The sequence below is a fragment of the Oncorhynchus mykiss genome, chromosome Y, assembly GCF_013265735.2.
Source record: "Oncorhynchus mykiss isolate Arlee chromosome Y, USDA_OmykA_1.1, whole genome shotgun sequence".
NCBI classification, from domain to species: Eukaryota; Metazoa; Chordata; class Actinopteri; order Salmoniformes; family Salmonidae; genus Oncorhynchus; species Oncorhynchus mykiss.
The window spans coordinates 27,568,857-27,580,029 of record NC_048593.1 but is presented as its reverse complement, the minus strand read 5'-3'; the positions used below and the strand labels follow the sequence as shown (position 1 = coordinate 27,580,029).

The 11,173-nt window shown below is 42.5% G+C and overlaps 1 pseudogene; it reads left to right on the top strand.

The window, feature by feature from the left end:
- Positions 1–5,851: 5,851 nt before the first annotated feature.
- On the top strand, positions 5,852–9,225 carry LOC110509398 (annotated as a pseudogene).
- The last annotated feature ends 1,948 nt before the right edge of the window (positions 9,226–11,173 follow it).

Here is an 11,173-nt window from a genome sequence, read left to right as displayed (position 1 = left end):
ATTGCAAAAGGGTTTTCTTTTTTTTTTTTTTTTTTTTTACCCCTTTTTCTTCCCAATTACGTGGTATCCAATTGTTTTAGTAGCTACTATCTTGTCTCATCGCTACAACTCCCGTACGGGCTCAGGAGAGACGAAGGTTGAAAGTCATGCGTCCTTCGATACACAACCCAACCAAGCCGCACTGCTTCTTAACACAGCGCGCATCCACCCGGAAGCCAGCCGCACCAATGTGTCGGAGGAAACACCATGCACCTGGCAACCTTGGTTAGCGCACACTGTGCCCGGCCCGCCACAGGAGTCGTTGGTTCACTCACGAGACTCCCAGTTACACAACAAATGTTCCTTTTGTTCCATAAAGATGATTTTTATACCCAAAATACCTTGTTTGCCGCATAATGTTCAGAAATCCACAGGAAAGAGCGGTCACGACAACGCAGACAAAAATTTCAAATAGTTTCCATGATGTCCACAGAAACATGTCAAACGTTTTCTATAATCAATCCTCAGGTTTTTAAAAAAAATATATAATCGATAATATATCAACCGCAAATATCTTTTACAGTAGGAGAGGGAAAAGCAATACCTATCCAAACCCAGTTGCGCAAGCAAAACATCATGTGAACACTTGACGTGATGTTATCGTTCTGGCTCATTTTTCAAAATAAAACCCTAAACTATGTCTGAAGACTGTTGACACCTTGAGGAAGCGATAGGAAAATGAATCTGGTACATATCCCTTTAAATCCAGCAAAGGGAGGCTATGGAACATGGAGTTTTCAAAATAGAAGCCACTTCCTGTTTTGATTTTCCTCAGGGTTTCGCCTGCAATATCAGTTCTGTTATACTCACAGACAATATTTTGACAGTTTTGGAAACTTTAGAGTGTTTTCTATCCAATACTAATACTAATATGCATATCTTAGCAACTGAGACTGAGGAGCTGGCCGTTTACAATGGGCACCTTTTCATTCAAGCTACTCAATACTGCCCCTGCAGCCATAAAAAGTTAACCAAACCTGTATGTCCAAGATTTATGCAGTACATGTGAATTACAGGAGAAGGTGGGAGGGGCCATACCAAGGACTCCTGGGGACAGCCTTTGCTGTGAGAATAGCTGAAAGAGCTACCTGGATTCATATCGCACTGCAAAGGGGTAGGACACACTGTCACTGTCGAACAATCACAGAGTTGGAGAGGAGAACTGGAATCAACAGGATCCGGCGGTCATCTCTCTAACGAAAACTCCCTAACCCCATCATTTCATCCCTGTGTTTGTTCATAGAAGTGGAAGTGGCCTCTGGCTGCTGATATGTTTTCCGGGAAAGGGCGGGGCTTTACAGGTGTGCTGGCCGTCCTGAGCTGTCTGATCGTGGGAGCCATATTCCTGATACACCATGAACCCCGAGAAGGCCTAAGAGGGTAACTTGACTCATGTGCTAGACGAGGGGAATTTGATATTACCATAGCATCTTAGCAGGTCACTGGAACTGAATAGGAAGGAAGGGAGAGTGAGATTGGGAAGGATGTCTCAGTGGAGTTCTATGTAGACCAAATGGGGTCTCTGACTCCTTGGCAGTCTAGGACTAAGAGCAGCCATTATGGAAGACATCTGTGCAAGTCCCTGTGTAATTCATGGAATCAAGTCATAGCTCACACTGAGAGGGGTGGCTATGCAAACCCACACACTCAATATGGGAACAGATGGAGTTTAGTAAAGGTGGGAGTTTCGGGCTATGTTCCGGAGCAGGGGAGGTATTGTATAAAGGTACGAATTACAATTAAAACTGTAAAGATCCAGGATCTTGGATTATGGTATATTGGTTTTGATCAGTCTTTAACGGATACTATGATACCATTCCAGGTGACAGAGGTGAGAGCTGGTAAGGATACTATGGGCAGCCAGAGTTCAATCAGTCTCCCTAACACAACTGGTATTCCTAGTGTAATCATCCAGGGCAAGGTAGTTCAGACAAAATACTTTAAAGAAGTGATATTGGAGACTGGGTTTAGAGATTCCAACCTCTTGTTAGAATGGATTCAATATACGGCCAGATCAGTAGCTAAAGAAGAATGCTATGCCTGTGCCACAGCTAAACCTCAATTGACAACCATCCCTTTTCCACTAAATGGAATTAATTCACCTAGGGGAAGGGCCTGTATGGTAAAGCTATTCATGGAAGCAGGAATGCCAGGTAATGACAGTTGTACGGATTTGCACTATTTATATCCACATGTTCTTCTGAAATCTAGGCTTCCTCCCTTCACAGTGGCAAGAGGACACTATTACTGTTTGGCCCGGTATAGTACTTATGGGAAATACGTAGGGGAAGTCAGTACCTGCAATAGGACAGATAATGTTACTACTGATGAGACTATGAGTGATCTGGCAGACTGGTTGAGATCTGGGGATTTCAGTAAGATAAGGAGGCCCAGGGCTGACATCTGGTGGTTGTGTGGGGGAATTACGTTATGGCCGAGTTTACCTACTAATTGGACAGGACTATGTGCACTAGTACATTTGGGAATGCCTTTCACACTCATTCAACACCATGACACGAAGTTGGCCTAACTGGAGAAAAGAAGTACTCCATCTGGGTCTTTTGATGATAGAGTATATATTGATAACATTGGGGTTCCACGGGGGGTGGGGTGCCAGATGAGTTCAAAGCAAGAAATCAGATCTTAGCAGGTTTAGAGTCAAATATTTTCTGGTGGTCCACTCTCAAAAAGAATGTGGACTGGATCAATTATATTTATTATAATCAACAGTGCTTCATCAATTATACCAGAGATGTAATGAATGGCTTGGCAGAATGGAATAGTCTTGGATATACAGTGCCTTGCGAAAGTATTCGGCCCCCTTGAACTTTGCGACCTTTTGCCACATTTCAGGCTTCAAACATAAAGATATAAAACTGTATTATTTTGTGAAGAATCAACAACAAGTGGGACACAATCATGAAGTGGAACGACATTTATTGGATATTTCAAACTTTTTTAACAAATCAAAAACTGAAAAATTGGGCGTGCAAAATTATTCAGCCCCTTTACTTTCAGTGCAGCAAACTCTCTCCAGAAGTTCAGTGAGGATCTCTGAATGATCCAATGTTGACCTAAATGACTAATGATGATAAATACAATCCACCTGTGTGTAATCAAGTCTCCGTATAAATGCACCTGCACTGTGATAGTCTCAGAGGTCCGTTAAAAGCGCAGAGAGCATCATGAAGAACAAGGAACACACCAGGCAGGTCCGAGATACTGTTGTGAAGAAGTTTAAAGCCGGATTTGGATACAAAAAGATTGCCGATGACACAGCTCCGGATGGATCAGTGACCAAGGCCTTGGCTGGTTTAACCACCCTAGCTCACGAGTTGGCAGTGAACTCAGGGGTGGATACTTCTCTGACTAATTGGGTTGACAGTATGTTTGGAAGATGGAAAAATGTCATGATCACTGTGTTATGGGCTACCTTCACCTGTGTGACTGTGTTAGTTTTGTGCGAATGTGGTTTGATTCCGTGTGTGAAAGTTCTCATTTCCGGGACTCTGGAGAGATTGATGACTCAACAGATGGTGAAGTACGGACCAATTCTAAGCTCTGACCAGTGGAATGATGAATGCATGGGCCCAGAGCTAGTGGAGGAATCCGGATCTTTTAATTATGAGGAGCCTACGTTGGACGAGACCATATTGTATGTTTAGGGAATTTAGAAGGTTTCTTTAATGAAGATTGTAACAAAAATCCTGATAAGAAGAGTTATGATTCTGATGTAGGCTAGAACAGTCATTGATGATGATCGATTGTTTTGGTTTATTCTTGTATACCATATAGTGTTTGATATGTTAGTATGATATGTTAGTATGATTGTCATTTATGGTGGATTGATAGGAATTTTATGAATAATGACTAAACAATATCTACATTTAACTAGAACTATAACTAATTAAACTCTACCCTGTTTTACAATATCTGATTAATAATGTTAATTCACAAGGAAGAGATTATGTAGCATGAACAATGAGTAATTGAACATAATAAACACCATTCCAACTTAGTTGGAAAGGTATGTGTGGTGTGTTTGAAGTAAGCAAAGTGGTTCATTAACCTATGTCTGAACCCACTCAGCTATAACTCTGTGGCGATTAAATAAGACAGCGAGAGCCTCTCCAGGTTTTCCGTATCTGGAACTGTCTGCTAAGTAATGATAGATAATGGTGAGACTTCAGAAGTTAATCTTGATATAGTGTGTGTGTCAAGATTGTGTGCTAGTGGGTTGGAATAAACTTTTGAACCTGCTTTGTCTTGGTCGAGAGGAGGAGATTCATTCTATAACCAATGACGTCATATTTTGTATATAAACTGTTGTTCGTGGTTCTATGGCAGCGCGCTCCGAGAATAAATACTATTATCTAATTTTGATAAGACTGGTCTCTGTCTATTTTATGCAAATAAGAATCTTACAAATTCTTATAAATAGACTGAGTGATTTTAATTGAATTAATTAATGAACACATATAGGAATTATGAAATTCCGTTGACAACAGTGTAGCCAGTTTTAGAGTTTGAACTCAGTTTACTCTGGCATAGATCCCATACAGGAATGTAATCCCAGGAGAAAAGCAAGAGTTCAGGTAAGCAGTAATCCAGCCAAGTCATTATCCTGTATTGCGAAGGCATGCAGCCATCTGAACGGCCTTGTGGTTGAGGACTCTGCTCCTGATCTCTCTGTTGCTGAGGGGAACCAGGGGGACATGGAGTGTCTGGCGCACGGCTACACCCCGTTGCTTGGTACGCAGGTCCATGGACCTCTGTCCTGGGGTGACCATGTTGTCTCTCACCAGAGCAGCCCACCCAGGCTCACCCTCCGTGTCTGGATGGCCTCTCGCTCCCTGGTCAGCAGCCTCCTAATCTCATGCCGGGTCAGATGGTACAGTGATCCCCCCCTAGGGTGGCTGCCATCACACTGTGAGTACGGACATTCACCAATGCACAGTCTGCACACAGGCCCTCAAACATCACCCTTTCCATATAGTGCTGCAAGCTGGGCAACACCATTGCTGCGGGGGGGGGGGGGGGGGGGGGGGGGGGATAATGAAAGTAGGCACTGTGTAGAATGGTGATCAAGTATGGAGAGAATTGATTATCTACCAAATATGGGTCCATATTGTGAATTCCCTAAAAATGACTTACCTTCTTGGTGGAGGGTGAATGCATCAGTGAAATGGTGCCACTGTGTTAACTGAAGTGGCTCAGCCTTCTGTGATGTCACAAAGGATAACTAATGTCATAATGTCATAATCCCAGTTGATATTCACGTAATAATAAGGAATTTCCCTCAACCGCGCCCACGCCCACCACGCCCAAATTGGGGAAAATCAGCATTCTTAATTGACCCCCATTGTAAAAGAGACATTGTAAAAGAGACAAACTTAGTTTGTTATACGAAAATAAGAAAACATCCCAAAAAGCTGCTCTGTTGTTCAATGTACATGTAGCCAGGACAAAAATCCCGACCTAAGGTTTGCGATACTACCAGGTAAGGAAATAGAGCCTGCAAGAAGAGCCTTGTGGCTTCAGGCTATTCGATGTGGAAAATGTGGAGATGCGGTGTCCAAGTAGGCTACACGTGTGTGTGGAAAACATTTTATCACAGGTAAAACATTTAACTTGTTTAGCAAAGTCCGTTTGTAACTCTTATTTGTGTTGCTGGTCTTGGTTTGATTAACGTTCCAGTTGGTAGCTAGCACTCACTCAAGTGTCTGCTACTGTAGCATCATCATGAAAAGGGGCATGAGGGAAGCAATTTGTAAGTTTTGAGAACGCTAGGGAGCAGCACAAAAAAACGAGAATGTTCCTCCCCCTCATTGTGAGCAAGACAAAGGAGATGATCGTGGACTACAGGAAAGGGAGGGCCGAACAGGCACCCATTAACATTTACAGGGCTGTAGTGGAGCGGGCCAAGAGTAATAAGTTCCTTGGTGTCCACATCACCAACAAACTATCATGGTCCAAACACACCAAGACAGTCAGGAGACTGAAAAGATTTGGCATAGGTCCCCAGATCCTCAAAAAGTTCTACAGCTGCATCATTGAGAGCATCCTGACCGGTTGCATCACCGCCTGGTATGGCAACTGCTCGGCATCTGACCGTAAGGTGCTACAGAGGGTAGTGCGTATGGCCCAATACATCACTAGGACCAAGCTTCCTGCCATCCAGGACCTATATACTAGGTGGTGTCAGAGGAAGGCCACTCGCTGTTTATTATCTATGCATAGTCGTTTTATCCCCGCACATTGACTCGGTACCAGTACCCCCATTATGTAATTTTATTGTGTTAGTTTATTTAGTAAATATTTTCTTAACTCTATTTCTTGAACTGCATTGTTGGTTAAGAGCTTGTAAGTAATCATTTCACTGTTGTATTCAGCGCATGTGACAATTCAAATTTTACATGATTTGATTTGATTTACAACTTGTTTGAATGGAATCTGGCATATTGGCAGTTATTTAGAAAAATGAATGGAACCATTAATCTAAAACTGTCTGGCTAGCTAACTAATAAACATACAGTGCAGATAATCTGCATTGTTTTGTACAATATTTTATCACAGCACTGGCAAACCATGGTTGACCTTACCAAAATGTCTGATCTTTTATACCATCATAAGAAGGTTCATGTCCATTCTAATTCTTAATACTATGCATCTAGTGGCCTGAGTGCAAATTCTTCAATTGCTTATAATGCACATACAGGACCCAGTAATGGAAGATCTAATCTCTCAATGTTCTACCCTCTTAATGTTAATCTCGAAGTGCACCAAATTCATGCATTTAGATGTTAATGCCCCCGGATCCCCCTACTGGCTTTGGGCTAAGCCCCATGTCTTCAAATCCAAGATTTGCCCCTGCGAGGAGATGGAACTTGATTACATATTGAGAGAATGAGAAGAATAAATCAATATTCATTCAATCCAGGACATGCTTTTGCTTGATTCAATTCATAATTTATGATCAACCAAAGTATTACAAAATGTTAGTTTCCATCAAAGTACCTCACTATTGCTGACAACAAAATTATCCAGTACAGTGCTGACAATTCTTACCAAATAGCTCATATCATGCAAAATGTATTTATTTGTGCATCACGACGGCTTTGTATATGGTCTGGAACGCGCTCTAAATTGAATTCATTCTCAGCAGGAGCACACAATAATATGTGATTGTGAACCGAATGTCAGGGCATTCCAACATGTGGACATTCTTGCATCTGCAAGAACTACCCCCCTCGAGTATTCCATTGGTTCCTGCAGGAATGCCCTCCCTTAAGTATCCCAATGGTTCCTGCAGGAATGCCCTCCCTCGAGTATCCCATTGGTTCCTGCAGGAATGCCCTCCCTTGAGCATCCCATTAGTTCCTTCCTCGAGCAAGCAATCTTCATGTTTGTGTGACACCTTTGATATTCTGGATTCCCCCTGATTGTGTATGTGATTAAAATGTTGATCAAAAGCTAAATAGATCTATTGTCAGAATTTTTGGAGTGGTGAAGGACACTGTCTACCGGTGTCCTAGCTAGCTAGCTACCGTGGTCGCCCCCGCCACATGTGTACCGGAGTCCGAGTTAGCTAGCTAGCACAGAGTGTCCTTCACTAATACCTGCTCTCATACGTCGATAACAGAACTGTGGGAAAGCACTGCCCGACAGGCTGTGATGAGAGACACTGTCTACCGGTGTCCTAGCTAGCTAGCACATAGTGTAATTCGCTCCGACCTGCCAAACACCTGCCCTTGCCGTCATTAACAGTGTCTGCCTCTTCTTCGTCTGTGGGGTTTATCGTTGGTTGGCATCCAACCTTATGGTGCATTACTGCCAGCTACTCTAATGGAGTGCACCCGCCTCCTTCCTGTGTACCGGAGTCCTAGCTAAAAATTGGACCAATAGCAGATGCAGGATGCCCACATGCAGGAACGCCCTGAATCGCGGGCCGCTATTACACCCTTCTCAGCACATGAGAAAAGGATAGTGGGAGGGGCCCTTGCGCATCTTGCGACCTGTAGCAGCTGCTATCTAGCAATCAGCTGATCCCAAATACTGCTTACCAGATCAGCAAAGAAAACACACAAGCAAAATAAAAAGGTTTGAGGCATGATTGACTCAAGGTCTAATCCTAAATAAAGTTTTCAACTCACTGAAAGACCTTATCACTGAAGCTTGCTGGAATATGAGCTCCTCAGCTATCTCACTTCAGAGTATGGACTCATCACTTTTTCCCTGTGCACCTCAACCTGTGTAGCGATGGATTGGGTTGGTAACGTTGTGATCGCACCGTCGCTATGGGAGTTAACTTGTCCAGGTGGGTGAACAAAGTTTGCATTAATTTTCATGAGTCAACATTGATAACTATACATTTATTGGTTTTTGGGACGAGAAGTAAGTAGGCCACATACACACACATACACAGACACACACATTTCCTCAAACACTTGCTGACCAGCACCATGTAGCAAGGTCAAATATTTTCTGAGGAATGACCTAACTTGTAATGTTGTCTGTCTCTGTGTTAGATCAGGAGAAAGTATCTGACTATGTTGATGAACTTGGATGTGGAACAGCTCCGTATTCCAGTGAGCACTCTTTATTCTTTACTCCCAATCAGGTCAGTCCAATTAAGATGTGACCTTTTAAATTTCCATTGATGTACAGTGGGGGAGCTGGTGGTTTGGTAGCTTGAATTATATCCTACTCTCTCTGTAGGAGCAAGAGTACAGTGAGTTCTCCCGGATTTGTAGAGACCTGCCCCAGATCGGGGATGCTGTCATGATCACTTGTGCAAAAGGCAGGGTCCAGTTCTCAGCCAGTGGGGAGTTGGGCACTGGCATCATCAAGCTGTCCCAGACCAACAGTGTGGGCAGTGAAGATGAAGCAGTGAGAGAGGCCTGGAGGACTGACTGCATGCTCACACATACACACACACAAACACACATATAAACATTTTCCCTGACAGTCAAAGCAACAGGCACAGAAGATAATTTATTGTAGCACTTGATATTCCAGAATGGAATGAAGTGGCAATAACATGGTTTCCATAATCATTGTTGGCCTTAAAGACTCAGATCTACATGGAGGCTTTGTTCAACATGTGTAAAACCATCTCAACCTGGTTAGTCTCTCCCTCCAGAGGTGGAGAATAGGATTGCAGACATGGGCCACATCAAGTATTAACTGGCACTTGAGATTGTCGAGGGTGCATCCGAATCCTCAACCTGACTAAGCAAGTCTTAGAACACTTGGACTGAACCCTGAAGAACACTGACGCCCTAGTGAAATGTTACCGTTAAAGAAGTATGGCTGTTCTGCAGGTCCCAACATGTTCCAGATGCCAGTTAAATCCTGTAGGAATGCTGTATACTGTATTATGGTTAAGGCAATATAACTAATTATATTTTTTGGTGATACAAATGTGTTTCCATGCGAGAAACATTTAAGTTGTTTGATGGATACAGTATGTTCGCCACATCTTGTTTATCCTTATCAAACGGCTAATTTATGGGCTTATCAATTTTGCAAGTACATAGTTTTAGACTATGTTGTTTTGATATACTCACATACCTGTACACATCACAAGGCAGTTTGTATTTAGAGCAAGCTTTTTGCATGTTCTCTTGAGATTGTCAGATAATATATTGTCTAACATAGTATGTCCCCACAAATGCATGATGTGAACTTCTGACATGTCTGGGACAGAGGAGGCTGGTGGGAAGACGTATAGGAGGATGTTCTCATTGTAATTTCTGGAATGGAATCAATGGAACGGAGTCATACACGTTTCCATGTGTATGATGTGTTTGGTACCATTCCATTGATTCCATTCCAGCTCAGGAAACTATTTTTATTTTATTTTTACATGTATTTAATTTCTTAGTTTTGGCACTAAACAGTCTCCATATATACTTCAATTAATTTTTTCCACCGGTACCGAGTAACCTTCAGACGAGTCTCGTGGGAGTAAAACAGCAGACATGTACATGTTCGTGAGAGACTCAGCAACCACAGCTAATGAAGTCACTGAAACCCTTAAACAGTCTGTTTTGGAATGGGTGGACAGTAGTAAAAACTGGTCCGGAGCATCTCTAAAACTAAGAGCATTGTAAAGATGGGGAGAGGTCTGTCCATAATAAAGAGATGCTCTGCTTTTTTGAGAACTCACTCCACAAAGCAAGTCCTGCAGGCTCTAGTTTTGTCTTATCGTGACTATTGTCCAGTCATATGGTCAAATGCTGCAAAGAAAGAGCCGCAGCTGGCCCAGAACAGAGTGGCACGTCTTGCTCTTCATTGTAATCAGAGGGCTAATATTAATACTATGCATTCCAGTCTCTATTGCCTAAAGGTTGAGGAAAGACTGACTGCGTCACTTCTTGTTTTTATAAGAAACATTGATGTGTTGGAAATTACAAATTGTTTGCACAGTCAATTTACACACAGCACTGACACACACTTACCCCACCAGACATGCCACCAGGGGTCTTTTCACAGTCCCCAAATGTCAAGGAAATGGAGTCAGCTAATGGGGTCCTAATAAATTAAATTAAATCAAATCCCACCTTCCCACAGTGGGGTCATATTAGCATGTAGCCCAAACTGTTCGGATACTACAGACAGAAGTTGTCAGATCGGCTGTACCGACTTCAGACGAGTCCCAAAACACTTGTGGTAGAGCAAAACGTAGAACATGTTTTTGTGTTCGGGAGAGTCTTGTGTTTCCATAAGGGGGTCATAATAGTTTGTATGACAAACCGTTCAGATGATTTTGTGAAAAGACCGATTTTCGGGATGTCTCATAGTCTGACAAACGCGGCTCTAGCTCTGTCACCTTTCACCGCAGATGCGGAAGTGCGACATCAGCGGATGTGGTGGATTGAGATGCACCCAATGCAAAAAACAGATATCTGTAGCTTAAACTGACAGATTTTTATGGGGATTTTTTTAATGATGCTAATTGGACTCTAGAGGGGACTAAAACAAAATATATTTATCTGAGCAATTGTATTAGTATAAAATTATATAAAGATTATAATTATTTAAAAAGGGTGTCAAAAATTCTGGACCAAACTGTACCTATGGTACCTACAGTATATTTCACATTTCCTTTTCCTTTTCAGTCTAGTTATCA